At 36.1% G+C, this 23401-nt stretch overlaps 1 protein-coding gene across 4 annotated transcripts in view; it reads right to left on the bottom strand.

Moving 5' to 3' along the window:
- ARVCF (ARVCF delta catenin family member) overlaps positions 1 to 23401 on the bottom strand; it is a 288989-nt gene that overhangs the window by 248314 nt on the left and 17274 nt on the right. For all 4 annotated transcript variants that reach the window (XM_074921410.1, XM_074921412.1, XM_074921411.1 and 1 more), the window contains exon 2: positions 19101 to 19169. The gene's annotated coding sequence lies outside the window, so the exon portion shown is untranslated. The remainder of the gene's footprint in view (positions 1 to 19100; positions 19170 to 23401) is intronic.

The raw sequence follows: 23401 nt of genomic DNA, 5'->3' as shown, positions 1-23401 counted from the left end.
GAAAGAGGGAAAAAATATTTACCTATGAGTGCATGTACCTATTAAAACTACTTTTTTGTAGCCTTTAAAATGCTCTAACAGATTTTTTGTATTTATACTAATATCCCAAAGAATTCCAAAGAGGTTCACAAATTACCATTTCAGTACATCTATGCATGTCTCCTCCCATTTGAAATATATGGTATTTCAGACCTTAGCAAAGTTGAATGATAGAAATATAAGAAGAGGTACCAGACCACTTAAAAAAAAAAAAAAAGAAAAAAGCCTTTAAGATAAATTTAATAGGCATCTTTAGTGCTCTTAAAAATCACCCCTGTATACAGAATCAACTCACAATAATCTCATGTAATTCACTGGACTCGTGTCCAACAAAATCCAGCCCAAAGTTATGAGAAAAGTTCACTTTTGACCAAAATCCCAAAATCTGTCTGAGGTATATTCTATTCCAACAACACGATTATATGGAAAGTTTACTTGTTTGTCTGTCTTCCTCACTTACACTGCTGTTACAACAGAAAACCAGCAGTCCTGTCCCATAAATAACCTTAACTGATCAGACTGTACAAACAAAAGAGAAACACATGCTTTAGTAAGAAAACAGATCATGATATCTTTCATAAATTTACTGCAGAGATACAGAAAAAAAAAAAATCAAATTATTGTCTTGAGCATGCTCTGATCCCAAGTTTAGACAGTGATTTTTGTGACTGGGTTGACCATTATGATCAAAACGTATTTTGCAGTCTAGCATACATATCTAGAATTGGCAAAAAGGAGACTGCAGTGCAGGAAGGGGCAAATGTAAGGGGAAAGGGAGATCATATTTAAAATTCCTTCCATTCCACTGGAATGGTTACCCAGCCTTTAGAAACTGTTTCAGCCTCTGGAAGACAGTTTAAACCAAGATTCCCCAAGGAATTAAGGGAAATGGGAGGGGAGCCAGCAAACTGAAAATAAGTTATTCTCTTCAATAATTCACAAGGCATAAAATTGCCTCATATATTATTTGGCTTTGGTCCAAAGCAAGTCTAATTTGCCAATTCCAGAGAAAAGCAAATCAATGTATAGAAAAGTGACACACGTAATGCATGTATTTCATAGACTTCAGGATTAAAATGTGCAATTGCTTTCTTAGGAAAACCCATTAAACACCATTGTTCATGAGCATTCTATTTTCAGGCAGGTACATAGTTTGCTTCCTTCCCAGAGCCCTGTATATGACATCATGTGCTGCCCTTCCCACTTCATGTTTCAAGTCACATGCATGATCCTGCATCCTTCCAACTTCCATAAAATTTCCATATACAGAAAGCACAAAGTAACAGACACTAAAGGAATACAGTATCTTCACTACATCATTTTGGCCGATCATAGTGCAGCACCACTCCTACAGTATGTCAATCCAATTAATGCTTAAAGCAACACCAGCATTTAAACTAAACTTCTTTCCTGTGTGTTCTTAGCTTCTCAACACGAGTACTCTACTTTTAGGAATTGATTCGACCCAGCATACCAGGGAGAAAATAACATCAGAGAAAGCACTGACAAGAAAATATGCTAACTTAGTGAGCCAACTGCGATAAGTGGAAACAAGCAATGTCATCTTTATAGCATTTACAAAAGATGTTGTTATTAACTATTCTATACACAGCCCTATTCCATGTTAAAATGGTTTCCTACTCTGAAAAGTATCTAAAAATTGCATGGGATTTCATATTTACTGCTTAAAATTGCCAAAGCGAAATTTGCTTAATTTGCAAACCAAAAGGTTCGTTCTTACAGCCAACTTAACAAATTCCATCTAGAGTTATGGCAAAGGCATTTCTGATTCCTATAATATCATAATAAATTTTTCATACTATATACATTATTTTTATCCATAAAATATCCATATAAAATAAATATCTAGCAAAAACATGCTTCCTTAAAAGTAACATTGACAGTTTAGAAGACAAGTATCAAGTTATTACTATTGGGAAAAAAACTGACAGATCTCCTCTTTCAAATATATTAATTTTATAATAGAACAAATGGTTCCTTAAGTTAAAAGTTAAGACCTTGAATCATTCGCAAAACAACCATCACGCTCCCCTTGCATTTTCCTTAGTGTGCAGACTGTACTTGCAATTATTTGCAGAACAGATATTAATGTTATTCCAAGCATAAGATATTATTATCAATGCAAACAAACTTTAATATCCCCCTTAAATTCCATATGCATAAAAATCAAAATACTCACTGTACAGTGAAGGACCTTAGTTCAACCAGTGAGGACAGATGAACCAAACAAGTCTGTAACATTTTGGCTCAACATGTAGGTAAAATTAGCAGACTAAGATATGTTGTTGCATCGCTGCAAGGACAAAGGTAGGGCTGAGAAAAGCATTTTACACAGCATAGCTACTTTTCCTAGTCAGCATGCAAAGCAGTTCCAGAGAACAGGAGTGCCTAAGTGGTCTGCTAGCAGCATGAAGTCTCCTGAGTAATTGCTGCGGATCTAAGGCTCTCCCACTCACCCATTCCTAACCCAAGGCCTCATCAAATATATACCGCAAGCTTGGGTAGCAATAGGCCATTCCCTGAAAAATATCATGCTACTGTAAAAGACGTTAGTGAAAAGAATGAATCCACTTTCAACCCTCTTCCTCCATGCTCTGAAGAGGCCTTCAGCAACACTGGTGGCCAAAAGCAGGATGAACTCTGGCCAGCAAATACTTACTGTTAGTCTGTAAGACCAAAAGCAATACTGCAGGCACAGTCACAATTATTTCATTTATAAAGAATCACAACCAAATATTTTCTACTTTTTTTTAAAATACTGCTTACCTTTTTTTTTTTTTAAATCAAATTACAGCAGTACAAGGTTACAATATCAAGGGTATGTCAAGACACAGGGGCTTGCAAAATTGAATCTCTTGTGATTCCTGCATGAAAAAAAGCACTGCAGTTTTCTCAAACATAAAAGCCCTTTACCTGTTTAAGAAAATACCCCACAAGGTACCAGAAGAAAACTAAAGGCCATAGCCACTGTAAAACTTAACAGGATATATTTTCTTATTTGCACCAGGTAAGGGAATTCTTCTCTTTGTAATTATTATTTTGAGTGCCTCTTTAATTTCCTTTTCAATGTTTTTTTGGCAGAAATCCTTACAGATGCAAGACACAGAGAACACATAAAAGATAGAAAAATGTGCGTTTCAAAGTGCAACCATATATCATTAAACTATCTGTCAAGTTTAAATTAAATACATGAAGACCTTACAACAAATTTATGAAAGGAATAAAAACCAAGTGGAAATCAGATTTCATTCACTGGCCCAAAACAGTTCTATTCTAGCCTTGTTTCGATTTGTTTTACCCTGTGGTATTTGGGGATATAAAAATGCACCTGCATGTTGAACATACCCTGTAACAATACTACAAAGAATAATTGCAACCTAGTGACCTTAACTTGGCTCATCTGTTTGGAATTAAGTTTCATTATCTGCATTCTGCTGAGGTATAGCTGCATGACCAATAGAATTAAATGGCAGTTTAACGAGGTATCAGTCTCAAACAGCCTTTTGAGCAGTGACAATCAACTAAACAGATTCATGAAGTTCTAGCTAGACCCCAGATCAACATTATGATTTTGGGTTGCTTGATCACATACTCTCCACAGTATAACTGGTTGGGTCAAAAGGGGGAAAAAAAGCCCTCTTCTTACCTGTTGCTTAAAATCTAAGGAAATAAATTACTGAGATTTAGGAGGATTAGGGTTGTGACACTGGAACCCACTGGCAACAGTGGTGCAATTAGAGCTTGGAGAAAGACTAAAAATACTTATGAAAATGTAAAAATGTAAAAATAAAAACCTATTACCTGGAGCTGTAACTGCCAAAAACTACTGTGACAATATGGCTTGATAATACTCTGATTACTGGATTCTTTTACTCTGTGGTTCTGCATCTTTCTCCTTCAACTGCCAGCCCTTCCCAGCAGTTCTTCTTGACCTCACAATCCATGAATAAAACACAGTTTCAGTCTTGCACCCTGTCATCCATTCATCACTCTGCTAAGTCCCTTTGCTGGCTCTTTTCCCCAATTTATGCATCGTAAAATTCTGTACACGTTTAACAGAGCAGCAATTTATAAATAGCTTTTATTATACAAGGCAGACTTGATGCTCAAACAGGAGTTCAGGGGTATTGGCACTTAATTCTTAAACTTTTCCATTCTGCTGTTCTTCCCAATTTCTCACAACTAGCTATCCTCAAAGAAGAATGTTAATGATGATTTCTAATTACCTTTTCTCTTTGACAAGCCCACTTCTTTAATAGTGGGCAATATCTCCTTTTCATATGTGAAATATTAGAAAAATGAAGAGACCAGGCAGTTATCCCCACACTGAGTGATAAATCAGCCACAGTTTTACTACTTGGTAAATCCAAGGCACAGATTCCCATGGCAACATATGGATTCTTTCTTACAGTATCATTTTGCTCAGACATATATTCTGGAGATGGGAGAACCAACTGTAAACAACAAAGCAAATATGCCTCCGTGGTAGACTGAACTGAAGCAGGGCCATTAAAATACAAGTGAAGCAAAGGATCAGGGTATGGATTTCACATCTAGAAACCACTACTCTGTACTAGTAGATGATAGAGTTCTTGCATCCATCTATCACGGCTTCTTGCCAAAGTCAATTTAAGCCTACCACTTTCTGCACACCTGAGAGGAATAAAGAAAATGCTTAAAGAGTTATGGGACTGTCATTGAAGAGAATGGTGAATGCTGCAGTATGCTGGTGGCTCCAAAAGAGGTCAAGTTCACATATTTGTATGGAAAGAGAGGCTGCAGAGCCTCAAGGAGCTACGGGGTGGTGTCCATAAACTAGTAATTCCCTTTCACTTCACTGGTGTTATGCACTGATGGAATACCCTGAAATAACTGAATAATGGTGGAAACAAAGAGTCCACAGAGGAAAAAAAAGTTGTATGCTAAAATCCTTCCTTCAAAAGATTTTTTCAACAGTCCTTAACAATAACAAACTCTTCCTCTACTGGCTTGGTTCATTCTCTGCCTTACCAGTTCTTTGTTCAGGTATTGCTATACTAGATATAAGTTTTCCCCACAGCACAATAACCTGTCACTATGCTTTAAAAATTAATCCAAAACAGAGGCACTCTAGTGAAATTATCATATAAGTAAATTGTAGGGAAAACTGATGAAGAAATACAAGAACTCAAACCACTTGCTACTGAGTTACCAACGCTACCTGAAAATATTAAAGAAAAATATTATTGCTGAGCACTCTGAGACTAGTTTGCTAAGACACCCACTGATAAGAATACTTGACCCTGCACTTAAGTATTTAAATCTTTTTAAGGTTCATAGCCCACTGTTCCCCCTTGAGGTATAATCTGACACACAGCCAAGAGGGAAGGCTGTTTAGAGCTCTAATAGCACACAAACCCATTTGCAATTGCTCTTTTCATTTGTCCTCTACAAATCAGTCAAGGACCCAAGCTCTTGAAGAAATGCTGCTAAATTGGACTCTGGTATTACCACAGTTGCTCACCAGCAAGGCTGCAGATGGAAATAATTCCCAAAACTAAGAAACTTCAGAGCACCCCAGTAAAAAGATTTATAGGAGAAAAATATGAAGAAAGCCTCAGAGTGGTTTGTGCTCAAGATGTGCTGAGCCTGTCTCCTCCCTGGGCTAGCTAGTGGGGAGAGCTGCTAATGCTCCATAAATGTCTCATGCCTCATTGTCTGTTGTACCCCTTTGATGTGCATTCTTCTCTTCAGTGAGTCCGTCATCAACACTGCAGGTCATATGGGAAAGTAGCAAGAGAGGCGGCAATTGTGACCAAGTTCTCCCAAAACTCAATTTCTCCAACAGAGTTGAGGAAAAGAGAAAGGTGGCAGAGACAACAAGGTCAAGCATCATCAGGTTCCATTAAAGTTCTCAATAATGTTCTTATTTCAGAGTCATTAGTCCATTCCTTTGAAAAGAGGAGCTATTTCTGTTATTAGTTTGGTGGGAATCGGGATGATTCTACCCATCAGCAGAACAACATTCTGAAAATATCTCCAAATCAAATAAAGAGAGACAACACACAAACTCATTATTTTTTAGGAGGAAGATTTATACATTTAAATATATATAGCATTATTACTGTGACAGAAAAGGACTGGGCTTAGCAACTCTTTTCTAATCAATTCCAAATTGCAGATATCCACTTTAGAGTCCAGATGTGCAACTCTTTCCCACCAGGATGTCACACATTCAAAAAAAAGGCAGGGTAATATTATTATATAGACCTACATTACTTCAAACCTTCATCTCAGTTTCAGTGTAATTTGTAGTACACAGTGAACATGTTCATGCATCTGTAGTTCACTGCACTTATCAGGCTTTTGAAAACACTTCATAAGGTCTTCAACTATCAGGAGCAAAAGTCTTTGCACATTCTAATTTCTTCTTTGAGAATTTTAATTCTTTTAGGACATGTTACAGATGCATGCATTTATTACTGATCTGTTCTACTCACTGATATCTGAAACCACCCAGCAAGACTATCTGTAAAGTAGAGTATCTTAAACACTTGACCGGTATCACTTAAGTCTTGCTATGTAGAGATATTATTTTTCTCATTTTGTACATCACATCATTTAATTTCTTAAAGATGTGGAATAATTTAGGGAATTTGTCAATAGGATTAACATGGAGCCGTTGTAGTTGCAGTATCCAGAAATCTCTGTGCACCTGATAAGGGTAAGTCTCATAGCCACATACACGGTATTTGTTTATTATTTTACAAACATCTCTTTCCATTTTAGAGTAATACTTTACACATATGAGACAGCCTCATCAGAACATTATACTATAACTGATAAAAACCAAAGGAGATGGAATCCAAAATGTAGGTTCCAGTAGAAAAGAAAAGCAATAGCTGAGATTAATTTCTTCCTTAAGTCCCATGACTTGAACAGAATGCCAAGTGCAGCAATTATATTCAAATACAACGAATGCCATAATTATGACTTCAGAGATAAGTGGAAATATTTTGAGAAGCAGTAGTTCAACTAAAGCCATATTTAAAATAGGGAGTGCTAGATTTCTATCTACTATAAAACAGTTGTAAGGGATTAACAATACTTGTATTTTTAATTGTTTATGTCTAACATGCTGGTTTGGAATTGGAACTGTCTAACACACTACCATTAATAACTGCTACTATAAAGACATGAAACTCTGAATCAAGAAGGAACTGGCATGCAAGTGTTTTAAGGGACACTTCATTTTTCCCCAAAGACCTGTAAAACTGTGCTCTTCAATACTTGCAGTGAATATCAATGATTAATACTGACTTTAAAAACAAAGAGAACAAGCAATGAATCCTTTCCAGGTAATATTATTTCCTCTGGGGTTATTGGAAGAAGGAATTTAAACATTTATTCCACAAGTTTAAAAACAATGAGGGAAAAAAAATGCAGTTATTGCAGACAAAGTTTGATGGGAAGACTGGTCATCTATAAATGAAAGGCTTTCCTCATACAATTTTCTTCTTAAAGATACAGAAAATTATGGCAGAAGAATGATACTTTATCTTCACAAGTTACTGGCGCAGAAAGGCTCAAGAGACCGAAGTGATTTTCAGATAATGTGGTATTTCTGAATGTGAGATTAACAACAGGTATTTCTGATTTAATTTGCTTTGTTCTAAAATCACTCCACAGTAATACAGAACTCCATGACAGCCATAATTTGAAGGCTGTTCATAAGTACTAGCCAAAAATTTCATGATCAATATAATCTGTCACTTTGAGGAGGAAGGACAGTATTTTTCAGTAATCATTGCCAAGCATCCCTATTAAAAAAAAAAAAAAAAAAAAAAGATTAAAAGATAAGAAACCTCATTCCAAACAGTTTAATATCTAGTAGCCAGCTTGCAATTCTTTGTGTTCGGAACTGACAGAAATGGTAATTCTTCTGTTTGAGCCAAAGCAAAAACTAATCACATTTATCTTTCCACCAGTATGCAGACTTTGATTTCAAACAATGCCCTGTAAGGGGTATCCTGAAATCTGTAACAAGGAACAAAGCTTAGAAAGACAGAGTAGAAGATGGAATGAATGTGAAGAAAGAAAAGAGATGTACATATTTGTTGTACAGCTCTTAAAAGGAGAGAATAAACAGAAGTTTGAGTGAAACACTGAAGTAAGGACAGTCAGCAGCTGGACAAGGAAATCATGTAAATGACCAAGTGAAGACATATGATGGACTTCACAGACACCAGGGGGAGAAAGGTATGAGGTACAGGCACAACAAATTACACTTTTGCAATTGAGAGGATGATTTGCATTACAGAAATAAAAATAAAGTACTATTAGAAAGCAAAGAGTACCTGGGTATTAGAAGAAAAGACTAAAGCACATGTTATACAGCTACAACTATAAAAACACCCAAACGTCTAAGCCCACACAAAACCCCAAGGATCCTAATTAGAGAGAACAGGGCTGACCCATAGCCCTATTTTCTTTCATATATTCAGCCAACAAACTGCAGAGAATTCCAGCAGCTAGAATTGACAGTGACATTTTAAGTCAATGAGAATCTATTTTACTCTTCCTCCCACCACACAAATGAATAGTAGTGCTAATGAAATTCCACTCCTATTATAAATTGACAAATACAATCCTGCATTTATCCCTTCCAGCAAAATTTGCCTTTTAACAAACTCAAACTATTCTGAAATACCCTGTGGTCACACTATGACAAAACAAAATGCCACTCTCTCCTGCACTGCTCTTCTTCCAATTAACTTGACTTTAGTGGCCCAATATATAATTTTTTCTACTGTATTTGACACCTACAGTTTTGGATGAATCATATTAAAATTTACAATTATAGTCACAGACTTTAATACAGTTTGGTTATTTATTATGCATTTGATCAAATGTTTCTAACTGAGGATGGGCTTCTAATTCATTACACCAATATAACTTGCTTTAAGAAAAAAATCCATACACACAGGTTTCCAGTGCCGTCTTCTCCAAAATGCCAAGAAATTATATTACATGCAGAAATAAAAAGAATTGATTGGATTTCGGGCCAAGATGCAAAATGTAATTTGTGCATGTTATCATTCAGAAAATTGAGCGAAAATATTCTAACTCCTTTCTTTTTAAATTAGTTTTCTCAGAAAGGCTTGATAACCTTTTCCTATTTAATATTTACCAAGCAGGAAAGAAGAAAAAAAAAAGAGAATAGTGTTACACTGTAAGCTGTCTGTTCTCACAAGTAAAGCAAGGTGTGATCGGCTCTCAACCTCACACACTAAGTGCACCAAGTAATGCAGTAGTGCTCTCTCCTCTAGCTGTGTTATACAGAAAAAAAAGGAAGGCAAGAGCTTTCATACTTAAACTGAGCTGTAAGGCAGTCGATTAGCCATTAGCAAGTGCAAACAATTCCATGGCACACGTGCCTGCTTGACAAATTCCATGTGAGTAAAGACTTTCTTTCCACAGTTTTTAGTTTGTATGTAACACTTTCCTTCCACCCCTGAAAAATGATGCACCCCATTGAGTACAGTCAGTAATTTGCTCAGCCTGAAAGCTGGTTAACACGACACAGCACATTTACTAGCAAGCTCTCCCAAATTTGAGAATTCCCCTTTGTATCTGCTGGGATTAAAGACAATAAATAAATGCAGCATGTCAGCTTCAAAATCCAACATGTTTTCTTTATTTAGCTTCTTTCAACATAGCTTAAAGACAAACTGAAAATAAACAGCTTTTCTAGCCATTTTGTGAATAAATCCAGACACGTACTTCCCTTGCTTCCACTATCATCCAGCCATACACTTCAAAGAATAGTCTTCCAAATTTCTTTCTAGAGTTTGCCTTCATCTGAAATCAAGTATCAACGCCCCTAAAATGTCTTCTCCTACTCCTGAGTTAAATACTGTCTTTTCCTCAAGGACCAACTAAGCCTTTAGTACTTAAGAACTGGATCCAAGCTATCTCACCTAGTGCCTTGTCAGACTATTCCGCAACTCTGTTGGACCTGAAAACCTGACTTTCCATCATACCACAATAAATAATAGCAACTCTTTACTATATAATAGTTGTATAGAAATGGATATAGCACGAAAACTCCAACCATAGATACAAAGCTAGGATCCAATTCTGATCTTATGTAAAAATTGCTTCCACAAAGTTATTTTCAATTAAATGTGTCCTGCTCCTACTGTGCCAAGATGGCAAGACTAGTTCTGAATTTCAAATAGCTAAGATTGCCATGAAAAAGCTAGAGAAGCTTTGCATTAACTACGAACTCATTGGCAAAGATCATCCTTATATGCAATTATAATAGTATTGTAACACAGGTATATTTACTGCAGTACCACAGTTCCAAGGCCAAATGAAAAAATGCATACCACAGAAAATAACTGCAGAAACATACAACAGACAGCCAAAGTTCACAAGTTTTAATTACCTGTAGCAGGTATTATAGCACATTATTCTCATACTCCTATCTTTCAGAAAGTCTGGACTCCCAGTTTCTGTTAAAGAGATCACAAGTAACTACAACTAGCCCATGCATTTTCTGAAAACAGTTTCTGAAGGTAAAAGCAAAAGGACAATAGCACCCATTTACTATAAGCAGTTTATACAGGATCTACAGATCAAAACAAGTTGAATTTTGCTGTAATGTTATTATAGATAGATTTGCCTGTAGTCATCTTTGTAAAAACTCTCTTGTTTCTTCTAAATCACTGCTAAAAGTCAAATTTCAGTGGAGAGATTAAGGATTATCAGCAAGTGAAGGTAACACTACTCTTCCCATCATGTTTTTAAGATGAAAGGATTCCCGGAACACTGGTCACTCTCTAAAGTGCTTTTCATTTCTTAATCTTGACTGTCTGCACTTGCATGATAGCTTCACTGAAAAAGAAGGTATTTTGGTCAGATATTATCCACTGCTATCACATACACCAAATAAAACAGAACCTGGCAACCAGGCAGCAGTAATTCTGCTCATTTGAACTAAACGAAAAACTTAGGAATTAAACTCTTTGGTCCCTGAACACTAAGGAAGTATTGGCATGGAAAGAGATGAAAATTTACAGAAAAAAATAATTTTATCATTTATTAAACAGTAGCAACTTTTTGTTCCCCAAAAGTAGCCATACACTTTTTCCACTATTACTGCTACAACTAACACGAATTGTGGACTATGCCTTCTCACAAAAACACTACATAAATACCTACAACCTTCTCTACATAAAGAAGGCAGTGAGTTGGTTTCCCCCTCATGACATTCATAACCCCCAAAAGTTAAGTCCTAGAATGGAAACTGCACTGACAACAGGGTGGAAAACAAGAAGGAATATAGGCAGTTATAAATCTCACCTTTACAAAGTAAGCTAATTTCCTAATCTGCCTCAATATACAGTTCAAATTTACTAACATCAGACAGATGAAAAGTCATCCTCCCACAATCATCTGTTCCTCTGGTTCTAGTCAGCACAATTCCCTTTTCCATTTTATTCCTTTGATTCAGTTGAGGACCATTACTGATGGCATTTTGGACAGGAAAATATCAGCCTCTGATATTTAAAATATAATTACCTCTTTCCTATCCACATTTATTCCTATGGAAGGTACTGCTCATGTTCATTTGAAACAATTATTGCTCTTTATTTAATGCATGACTATGCAAGAAGGTTCAGTGATAATGCTACAGCAGAGAGATGGAACACCTAACAGGTCCAAGAGCAGTTAGACATCCATAAAAGAGCTGAATTTCAAATTTGGACTCAGAAGATCCATTATGTTGCAAATTTGAAATAGGATTTCCACAAACCTTCAGCCTCAGTGACTGGGAGAGAAACATCAGCCAGCTAAAGACAGAAATAAGTCAATGGATGAGTTGTATATATATTTCCACCTGCTGGCAGAAAATGTTTACACAGCAGTTGTATGCTTTTACAGAGGTTTAAATCTGGAATAAATCCAGTGGAGTTTTTCTTGATTAAAAAATGAACATAAAGCAGCATTTATCCTACAATGTCACTGGTACACAAAGATTATCATAGAAAGTCTGATTTTGATAAGGCTGTATACCTCCAGATCTGGGGCCCTAATATTAGTCTAACTGATGTATGATTTTTTTTTTTTAATCAACAACTGAGTGTTACCAACACACATGGCAGTTTCCCAAAACTATAAGTAATGAGCTTAAATTACTAAACACAGAAACATGTTATGATGCTGTTAAACAGGTCCAATTCTCAGCAAAATAAACATTTCTCAGTTGATGTTTACTTGAAATTAAAAGGTGTTCTAAGCCAGGATTCAAAGGAATAAGCTGGTATTCACTACATGCCACTGTACTGCTATAACACGAAAACAGATGTTGTCATTTCTTCAGAACTGGTTGTAGCAAAGCATGATAAAGTCAATATTGCAGTTAGGAGAGGCCCTTTTCAAAGCACTATGCTATGTCAAAAAAGCCTCCATTGTCTATAAACAGAATAAATTAAGCTCTGTGAATTAATCTCTGTCCTCCATAACATCAACAAGTATTTCCAAGTACAGACACCACACTCCCAACCTCACTTGGGGATTTTTCCGCACTGTGCACTCCAGGCTGTCATCTGATACCACTTTTAGCACTTCAGATTCATAACCCACCATCAGTGGGTTTTAACAAGTATATTCCCTGCAAGTTTAATGCTCAGGTCCCAAACAGCAGCGTGAGTGAAATACTTCATGGAACAGGAGAAACTGAGTCATCTCTACTGCAGGACTGTTAAAGAGGCATGAAGAAACTAGTTTACTAGTTAGCTAACACTAACATTCTATGCTCCTTTCACAAAACCTTAGTTGAAACGTTGAAGTCTCTACTTTCTCTCCCTTCCGACCTTGATGACGTGTTTGACAAGGCTGTTTTCAAACATATTTCCAAACTCAGCTCCATAAAAAAACTTCTTGAAAGATGTACTACTGCATTAACACATGCTGGAAAGCATCTAGCCTTTGTGCTGCCCCCTGTATCTATAAATACCCAGAAAATGACATGCAACTACCAAACCAAATCCAACCTTCCTCCAAGAATGCTGAAAATTTTATCTTTGCCACCAAACAAAGTGTCACATCTTTGTGCCAAAATAACGTCCCATACATGTGTATATAGTAAAACTTGAAAAAAATACCAGCAGATATTTTCACAAATGCGTAGTGCCAGGAGAAGAAATTCTCAAAACAAGGAGTGCTGTGATTCATTACAGTATTATGAATTTAGTCTTCTGTCATGCAGCTCATTGAGGTAACTATCAATTCTCACTCTCTACAGCTATCTTAAGGAGAAGAAATACTTCAGGAAAGCAAAAGAATTACCATACAGTAAGCTACAATTTAATTAGAAGGAACACGCTGAAGATAATATCAATGGAAGAATATGCTAATGATCATTTTCATGAGATAAATATGCCCTCATAACCCCAACCAAAAATGCCTGAGATCCATGTTGGCAATGGTAGGTAGCAGTTGCAAGAAACAAAAGTCTCTCTTTCTACTTATGCGGGCGATGCTATAAGCTGCAACAATTACTGGAATTCCAGTCAGGAAGGAGAGGAGGAACAAGCAATGCTTTTAGCTTCCGAGACGTATCAGGGCATATTTCCCTTCTGTTTCTGAATGCACTGTTTCAGGGAAACAATCCCTGCCAGAACTCTCATGGGACAATACATCTCTGCAGTTCTTCAGGCGTAACCCTCCAGATGGAGGAAAATTCAGCTTTACATCCAGAAGGCAATGGTGATTGCTTTATTAGCGTTTATTGCTCTTGACATTACTATGTAGATATTTTAAGAGATTATTTCAAAATTTAACAAAGTCATCAGGTTTTTAACAGGAAGACCCTTAATTTAAGATGTACAAGGAAAAAAGTCTAGCAAAATTCTTATTGACAATTTTCAACACATTTCTACTGCAAAGCTGGCAAGTCAGTTTTGGAACACTTATTCCATGAACATCCCTGTTGAAGCCAACAGCACCTATTCATACACCATATATAGCTTTAAGAAAAAAAAAAAAAGTTTAATTAATATTTACCATAAAGCTTTTTCTAAAGCATAATACTAAAGTTAACAATAGAAGAATAATACTGGAATTACAAGAAATCAAGGAAGTAGCAAAAGCCAAATAAAATTGCCTATCCTTTTTTATCAAGTATACTTTTTAACACCTGAAGAAAGAAACAATAAAAACCAGTCACCATAGCATGGTGCAGCAGTTGAAAAGGGCTGCATTTCAATTGCATCTGCATCCATTCTGCAATTTCAAGTTAATTGGAGAGGATATGTTCCTGGGAGGGGGGCATATTAAGGAGCAGGTATTGTAAGGTATTTCTAAGATAATGCTTTATATTTATTGGTTAATTCTTTCCATAATCTAAGTTTCCTTTATCTGCTTGGAAGGGGCTTTAATGGATCTAAATAAAAGGAGAAATTTGCCTAACATTTATGCCTTGCCGATTCTATTAGATGTTGCTGTAAGAAATGTAAATCAAGAAACTGGGTCTTAAAATTTTATTCACTGTGGTTTTAATAGACCATGCCAATATTACTCCAGTATTGCCAGAGATGTCTCCAAGAACACTGAATGAATACTAAGAAGGCCTATTATGACTCTTGCTATGGAAGTACAGATTAAATCCTAAACTTTTAATCTCCCAATTGGATCCACATGGGGAAATACAGTATGGCTTCAGGGAATATGCCAGCAAAGATATCACAGAGGAGTTAACATTGTATGTTTAACCAGAATGGAAACAGTCACAGTTAGACCTTAAGGATCAGAAGTTACATGTTTGTTTTCAATACTACTGTGTGCAAAGATGTAGACTCCTTTTGATGGGTGTAGAGTAGCACGTTTCCGAATGCATATACTGTTTACAGATTATCAGTCTTCTGGGTTCAGAAAAGCATACAAATGCTGAATACTAATGCATTTTAGATGAAGCAAGTTTTATCTGAGCCACAAAGTAGAAAGCAAGAAGGCACATAACGTATCACACAGACTTCAGCTACCTGTAAGTCTACTTTTAAGGCCAACCTTATCCAATTAAATTCTACTTCAGACACATGAGTACTTTTGCAAGACATTTTGCTAATAGGCAGGTTATATGTGCCACGTCAAGTAATCAATTAACTACACCCTTCTAAAAATAGCCTGCCTGGTTTGATTATCAGCATTCCAGTAGTTTAGATGCTCCCTAAAGTTAACTGTAATTTATTAAACCCTACCTGATCAACCATAAAATATTATTTGTAGTAATACAACCCATCTTCTGTTAGTGCATGGGTAGCTACACAAAGAGTGAATGGGAGGAAAGACAATAGCCACAGCCTGCTGCACCGCGGCTGCAGAGTACCAGGAGTGCTCTTGTTGCTGTCCCCATTGCTCGGAGGAGACCCAGGCACGTAGGGCAGCAACTTCCAACATCACAGTGGCTTGCAACCCAGGCCTCGTACAGGTTAACAGAAGGAGTTCAGCTCTTCAGCTGCCTGGACCACATGATCATCAACAAACTATGCCAGGTCAATAAGCAGCACGAAGGCAAACACACCACACTTTCAAACAAGTAACCATTTTTAACTACGAAGTATAAAGTGATCCCAAATGAGACTATCAGAAATACAGGAAATTAAATCCATGCGCACTGTATATAAAAACTCAACATTTCTTTTTAAATCCATTCAATACCACCAAAAGGCACTAGAATTGTGTGGATAATAATGAAGGCAAAATTAGGACTCATCAGCAATTCTGGAAGGCTTGTATGATCATTAACTGAAAATAATCATGTAGACATAATTCTCAGACATACAACACAGAGTAAGCCATCAGACTTAGTTTGTAAACCATGTCACACAGACACAATATTAAAAGTTCCAATTCAAGAGAAATAAACTTGGTGTCAGATAAACCAGACAAAAATAATTTCCAAGAGCTACATATGAAAAACAACTAACCACATCTACATATAATATAGGCTACACGTAATGGAAATTCCTTCTAAAATTGCTTAGCTCGGACTTGTTTATGCTGCAAATGTTTATAAACCAAAATGTTAACTTTGGGTCATTTGAGTATTTGGGTCATATTTTGCACTTCCCAAGTGTGACAAACAATGTGAACATGCCCAAGACTTAATTTTATAATAAACTTAACTATAGAAAAAAAATTTAAAATAGCTTACTCAGAAGAAATATCAAGCATATTAAGTAGGAGTTTGATTAATCTAGAGCAATCCATCAATTAAACAAGATTAATTCATTGCTCTTGATTGTTCCAGAAAAGATGGTAGAAACCCAAAATAAGCAGACATTAATCTATGAGCAATCAATTAGGGAAAAAAAAATGTAACAGATAAAAACCACATTTCTGGACAGCTCAGGTCTGAAATCTGGCAGCCTAGAAGATGTTTCAAACCAAGTCAACTTCATTTTGCACATTACAATCAAAACTGACCATTTAAATCACAAAACCACAGTTTTGGAAATATCTACTTAGTATTAAGTGTTAATTTCTGAAAAGGCAGTTATTTTTAACATTTGACAACAAATTTCCGGGCAAACACTGGCTAGAAGCTTTTATGCCAAATCACTTGTAATAGCATCTTGCTAGAGGGAAAAAAAAAATTATTCATGAAAGTTATTGCATAGAAAATACAGTATCTCACTTTTTGAAATGTTTACCTTTGAAAAAAATTATTAATCTTTTCTTAAATGACATCAATGAAAATGCCACTAATAATATTATATTAAACTTTTATTTACAGTTGAGAACTAATACACAGTTTTGATAACTTTACATCTATTAATGAAAGGGCATGCTTTCTCACTAATCTAAATTCCCTGTTTAGATGACCAGTAATATCTGTGATTGTAGAATTTAGGCCATGTCTACTGTTACTCCAGTAAGTATTCATCCTGCAATTCTCCTTCTTGCCTCGTGAGAAGGCACTCTTTCTGTTTAGACCTACTTCTGCATATAATATAATAAAACACACTGGGTGATACAAGCAAAATAATTACAGATAACCAATTTTTATGGTGCAATGATTTTCAGAGCTGTAGATATATTTTTTAAAATCAACATGCTGGCATAACAGAAATGGTTAAAACTTCTTTCTCCTACTTAAGAAATATCTTTTTTTTGTACTCAAGTAGTACAGTAGTTACTTCATTTTCATGTAACCCTAGCAATAGGAGACTATTATAAGCAGTTTTTGAAAGAAGAGGAAAAGTCTTCACAATCAGACAGTATAACGTTACTCCCACTGAAAGCCACAGAAATTCTACCGCTGACCTCAGTGGGAGTAAGAGCAGTTCCAAATGGCTCCAACATTTCAGATTTTCCACGAAGACGTCTATTGCAAAAAAATGCAATTCCATTTCATCATTAAAAGCCACAAACCAATAACCGATCAAAATAAACCTAAAACTGTTTTGTAAGTGAGCAGTCTCAGCCAATGAGTTGCACTTGTAAAGGAACTAACCAGCGTTCTTCAGGGCTGACAAGCAATAAACTGAAAGCACTGTCATTCTGAAAATGTATGGCACTCCTGATTAAGGGTGACATACTCTTTAAAATGAGCATAGGGCATACCTCACTTTTGAAACAAGCAAATCAGTCTTAGCCATGAACTCTGTAAAAAAATGTCTTTGGTAATGATAGCACAATTACTACTGTTTCTTCAACACTGAGGAAGCAGGAACATTTTCAAAGTTCTACATTCCTTTACTTCACAAATATGCTGCAGAATAATAACAGGTTGCTCATGTACCCACAAACAACATCATTTGATTGCCTGTTACTTTTTTCCTAATTTTGAATAAGTAGTAAGGCTGTTTGGTAAGAGATAATCCCTTCTAGTTCCTGTCACTTCACCCCCTTTCACCCCTACAATTATTTTCCTTTGCTCTAAATACTACAAATTTCACCTCAGGATGATTGTTACAACAAAAAATCTTCTAAGAAATCTCCTACTTCTTCTATTACGTTTAGGATATTAAGAGTAACATTCAGTTTTTCTCATACTGTGTAAACTATATTCTCCTCTTTCACCCCAAATTCTACTTTCCCTAAAACAAAGTTAGAATGAGACTGTTAAAAGAAATTAAATTAGAAAATTAAGGCTTTCAAAAGTTATAATTATTCAGTCAATTTTATTCATTTAGCAAGTACAGCTGTCTTCTGCTTTTAGTCATTTAGAAGACCGACTTTTAAAAATTACGTTCCTTTATTCCAACGTAGATGGTTTTTCCTTGTGTAAGAAAACTTCTGTCTGGTTAGTTATCTCAGGAATGACTTCCCAAGTCACTGAAGTCATACAAACTAATAAATTGCATGGTCTTTGACTATACTGACTGTACTGTTCTGACAAGGGCTCTTCACTTAAAACCAGTAAATTAGCAGAAGGGTCAAATGCTGTAGAAAACCAGACATCCCATCACACAAGTGGATAACCACTGAATTTATACCTGTATTACTTTCATGTGCCACAGATTCCTGCACAGAGAGCTCAGAGAACAACTGACCACAAAACTCAGAGTGGCTGAGAGCAGGCAGTTAGAAGGTGGAAAGCCAGTTCACCCCTTGTCTAAAAGCAGGACACAAGCAGAATAAAACATTTTTAAAAGGTCTATTTATAAAGTTTTGGCACATTTATTATTAGTTAACTATATGCAGTTAATTACATTTGATTGATACATTTTGATTATACAGACATTTGTTTTTATATGGTGGTTTGCTATTCCAAGCAGACTAATTCACACGCATATTTTAGCCATACTCAGTTCAATAGTTCTACTGTTTGAGCAAAAGACCACTAAAGACTACTACTATAAAATGAATTCAGTCTTTCACCATTTTATTGTTGGCTAAAGAATGACAATTGTAGGACTGTCTGGAACGGTAAATAGCATGAAGGATTAAATTAGTAACAATTTTGCCTTCTAAATTTCATAGACGTGAACATGTGTAGTTAATAAACGAAATAAAAATATACGTAAGGAAATTTTGACAACTCTTACCACCCTTTCAGGCGAATTGTTAGGCCCCTTTCCTTGTTCATAAAGCACAACTCAAAGTTACAGATAGCCCTGAAAAACATAAGAAACATATCAAACTCTGAATAGGAATTCTGTAACCAATGTGACTAATAGGTTGTTGACCTGGCTAACCACACAACTCTGTATACAGCTTCACAGCCTGAACACTTGCCAAAACTATACTGCTATCCCTAGTTCATAACAGCTAAGTCAAGACTTTCATGAGCCTAGAGTTCCTGCTTCCTGAAATCAAAGTCCATGGTAGAAATTTCTTATCTGGTTATCTAGTAAGTGGACTAGTTTCTACTGGAATCTCTGGATCACAAAATCCAAAAATCATTTAAGCATACAGTAACAAGAGGCAAAATACCCAAGATGTTTCTCCTTATTATCTCTTTGCCTAAATGTATTTTTTTCTGGATCATATGCTTGATTTCAATGACCTAACGCTTGTTACATACATACAAGAGTATTTTCCACAGAAAACATGCATACCTGAAGTGACAGGGACACTGGAGAATTTTTCAATTCAAATTAACAGTAATACAAAGTGTTAATTCCCAGGGAACACAAACACAGTCTGGGGCGACATTTTACTGAGTCCTCATCAACTGTTCTTCATGTTTATTTTAACTCCCAAAATCACAAATTTCCAACTGTTTTACCTGTCTTTACTTCCAAACCAGAAATACATCCAATTCCATACATACACTGCAAGCTGGAAGTCACACCTTCATCTAATGTAGAACACTAAGAGCCAGCAGCATTGGGGTTATAAGAGAAGAGGATAATTTTACTCTGACCTTAAAATCTAAAAAACTTTAGATCCCCGATTCCTCCACAGAATTCCTAAATTTTTTAAAAAAGGAAGTAAAATAGTTGAATAGTAGTACCATAGAACTCTTGATTATCACTACACATTGGGCAAGACACAGAGGAGTTAGGGGTGTTTCTTTGCAGAGCGGGTTGTTGGCCGTTGGGGTGGGCTGCCCAGGGGGGTGGTGGGGTCCCCGTCCCTGGCGGTGTTTGGGAGTGGGGTTGGCGTGGTACTTGGGGGTGTGGTATGGTTGGGAGCTGTCAATGCTGGGTTAAGGGTTGGACTAGGTGATCGTCAAGCTCTTTTCCAACCTAGACGATTCTGTGATTCTGTGAATATATACATGCCCAAGTGCAGCTATAGCACTACAATGCAAAGCACCACTGGTTATTGGTCCTTCTACTGCTGGCTAGACTGGATTTGTAGGACAGTCACACTGACACACAGGCTGTCCTCGAAGCAGCGTCCTTAAGCAGCGTCCTTAAGCAGCGACTTAAGTAACTATATCACAAGTAACTAGGGTTTGGTTCGGTTTGGGTTTTTTACAGTCCTCAATGAAGAGTGCTCACCCACAAGGCTCAACCTGAACCCATTAATACCAGTAAAAAATGACTAACACTCAGACCCATAAAAGATGTATATGCACTCAATCGGAAAAATAGCTTTTTATATCAGAGAAACTGATTTATTTTTTTAAGAGTCCTAAAAAATATGAACAAAAGCTGTCTGCAGACTGCTTTTATGAAGGAATGCTTGGGGTTTTTTTCCCACCATTCTTGTAAGCCAGTCAGCATTTGGCTGCCTTACAAAAAACCATATATTCTGCACGTGTGCCTTCGCCTTCCATGGTAGTTTTCATATTTCATTTCATAATTTACGAGTTATAAGGCAACACTATGTCTTAATACAGTAATTTTAGTGACTTTAGGATGACCCTTGATGGAAATTTATCTAATTAGTAAACAGGATGCTTTATTTATCTTCAACTCCGATAAGTAAATGCTTTTAAGTACTGCAGAACAAAGGAGAAACCTCTTCACAATCATGAAACATACTAGCAATAGAGCACGTACACGGAAATTCAGTTTGTCACAAAATAAAATTTCATTAAAGGGGTCATGTTGTTCCAGAAGCAGCAGTGAGGGAGATGGTAGAATCATAAGAAATGTGTTGAACCAGTACAAATCCAACCTCAGGCAAGAATTTTCCTCAAAAGTTTCATTTTTATTAGCAATTCAGACTTCACCTGCTGAGCAATTTGATCCAGAGGTCAGAAGCAAAATATTGCCATTGCTTGCCCTGTTAATCTTTTTTTTCCAAAAGATAAAATAAACACACAATTTCCCCTAACCAAAAAGAAATGTAAACAGTGACAACAATCAGAAATAATATTAAACAGACATCATTGGGGTAACATTACAGACTAGAAAATGCCACTAATAGATTGATTAAGTTTTAAAACATTGCAACAAATCCTAAACTGACCCTTCTACATTTTTTTTAAAATAAGGTAATTATCTATAAGCCATTTTAAAAGCTTCTACCATTTTAAAAAAAGTGGAAAATTAAAAAAAATTATCACCATTAAGAATCTCACTGATTAAGAAAACCAAAAGCTGAATGGCAAGCTGTTTTAATTTATGTTTTCAGATAAATCATCATTTCACTTAATTATAAATCTGGGTGCTCTGCTACCTTTACCTGCCTGTAGTACCTAGGAAAATTTCCAGAAGAAATTATAATTATCTATAACTTCCATCTATATATGTTGTAACTTCTTCTCTTTTTGAGCAACATAGCTCTAAAAGTATGTTCCACATTCTGGTAGTTTTCCATTGATTAAAAACTAACCACTGTTCAGCATCTGACTCATGGGAAGAGAAATTCAAGCGTATGATACATGGACTGTAAAAAGATCAGACTAGAGCAATTCTTGATGCGAACAATCAATTGCTAATAAAACATATCGCTAACTTTTTGCAATAACATACTCCTAAAACTGCAAGGGGTGTGGATGTAATGGGATTTTGGATATCCTTGTACGGTACAGCTGAGCAAAATTCTAGGTATGTCAAGCAGTAAAGCAAGAGAAAAAGATTTCCAGTCCTCACTTATAATCTTGTTTAAAAAGTTTAGTCTGCCAAACTGCAGGTCCCAGAAGTCTGAATTTCTCAGGAACCAAGCCAACACTGAAACTACAGAAGTAATACAAGTGGAGTTGTATTTTGAACTTATCAAAGTATCATGGCTTAACACACAACACTAAGGAAAGAAAAAATGATGGGAAAAGAGCATTTAATCTAGTGCTGTATCATAAGCTTGAACAAACTTCTGCCAGACTAGTTACTGAGAACTGATGAATAGATACTCTGAATAACTGCAGTAAGGACTATCTTAATGTCTCTTCTAACTATTCAAAAGAGCCATCATATTAGCAGTTCCAAACATAGTAAAGGGTGAAGGTCTCTTAAAGAACATCTCTAAGCATAATGCAGCCAATTCTGACTGGAACCTTATGTTGAACCAACACTGGCTGACAAGGGCATGACCTTCTATTGATGCTGAAAATGATGACTTGGTTCAAAAATTGTTTCGTTTTGCTGCCACAGATTTAACATCTCAGACTTTGTCCCCATGAGATGAGTAAAACATGCTCATTAGGTAACCTAGTTCCACAGAGACAGGATTTTAAACAAGGGCTAAGCACCTTTATTTTAATATTACAAATATGTCCTCAAGGTATTTTAACGCAGACCAGTTGTAAAGGTGAAAAGCAAGCGCAGATCTCCGGTCCCACAACCACAGTACCACATTCTCAACAGAAGAGTTATGAGTAACTACATACATCAACAAAAAGCAGTGAGCACTGAGCAGAAATACAGCTCAATACACCATCACAGCAATTCTGAGGCTCTTCAAAAATGTGCATAAATAAAAGGAAATAATTTTCACTTTGTTTATCTAATTTAACAAGCAAGACAATTACAAATTATTTTAGCAAGTTCTTTCAGCTTGTCCAAAATATTTACTCCTCATTGTTTTCACCTTCCTAGTTACAGACACACCAATGTCAGACAGTATCTGTTACAATCAACTTGCATTTACTAATCCTACCATCTGTCTTAAGTCTAACCAATAAAGTAATACTGAACAAGAAAAAGACATGAGAGGAAGATGAGAATCAGAATACCACAAAGATAAGCAGGCAGTTATTTCTTACTCTGAATGCAATAACAAGAACTCTAGAGGCCAAAATGTTCCAGCTGAGCTAAGTATGGCTTCCTGCTGCTGTTAGTAACATGCTATTGTAGAAAAGTAATTGCAAATATTACTCATGAAGTACAAAATACCAAACAGAAACAAACAAGATAATGGAAGAAACATGTATCTACTGGCAAAGCCAAAACTCATTAGAAGATTATATTCCATATGCTTTGAAGCCAGCTGTATAAAGTGATAGTGGAAA

This window comes from Athene noctua, chromosome 17, assembly GCF_965140245.1.
Source record: "Athene noctua chromosome 17, bAthNoc1.hap1.1, whole genome shotgun sequence".
NCBI lineage: Eukaryota > Metazoa > Chordata > Aves > Strigiformes > Strigidae > Athene > Athene noctua.
Note: the sequence above shows the minus strand (reverse complement) of the source record. Positions and strands in the feature narration are given on the sequence as shown.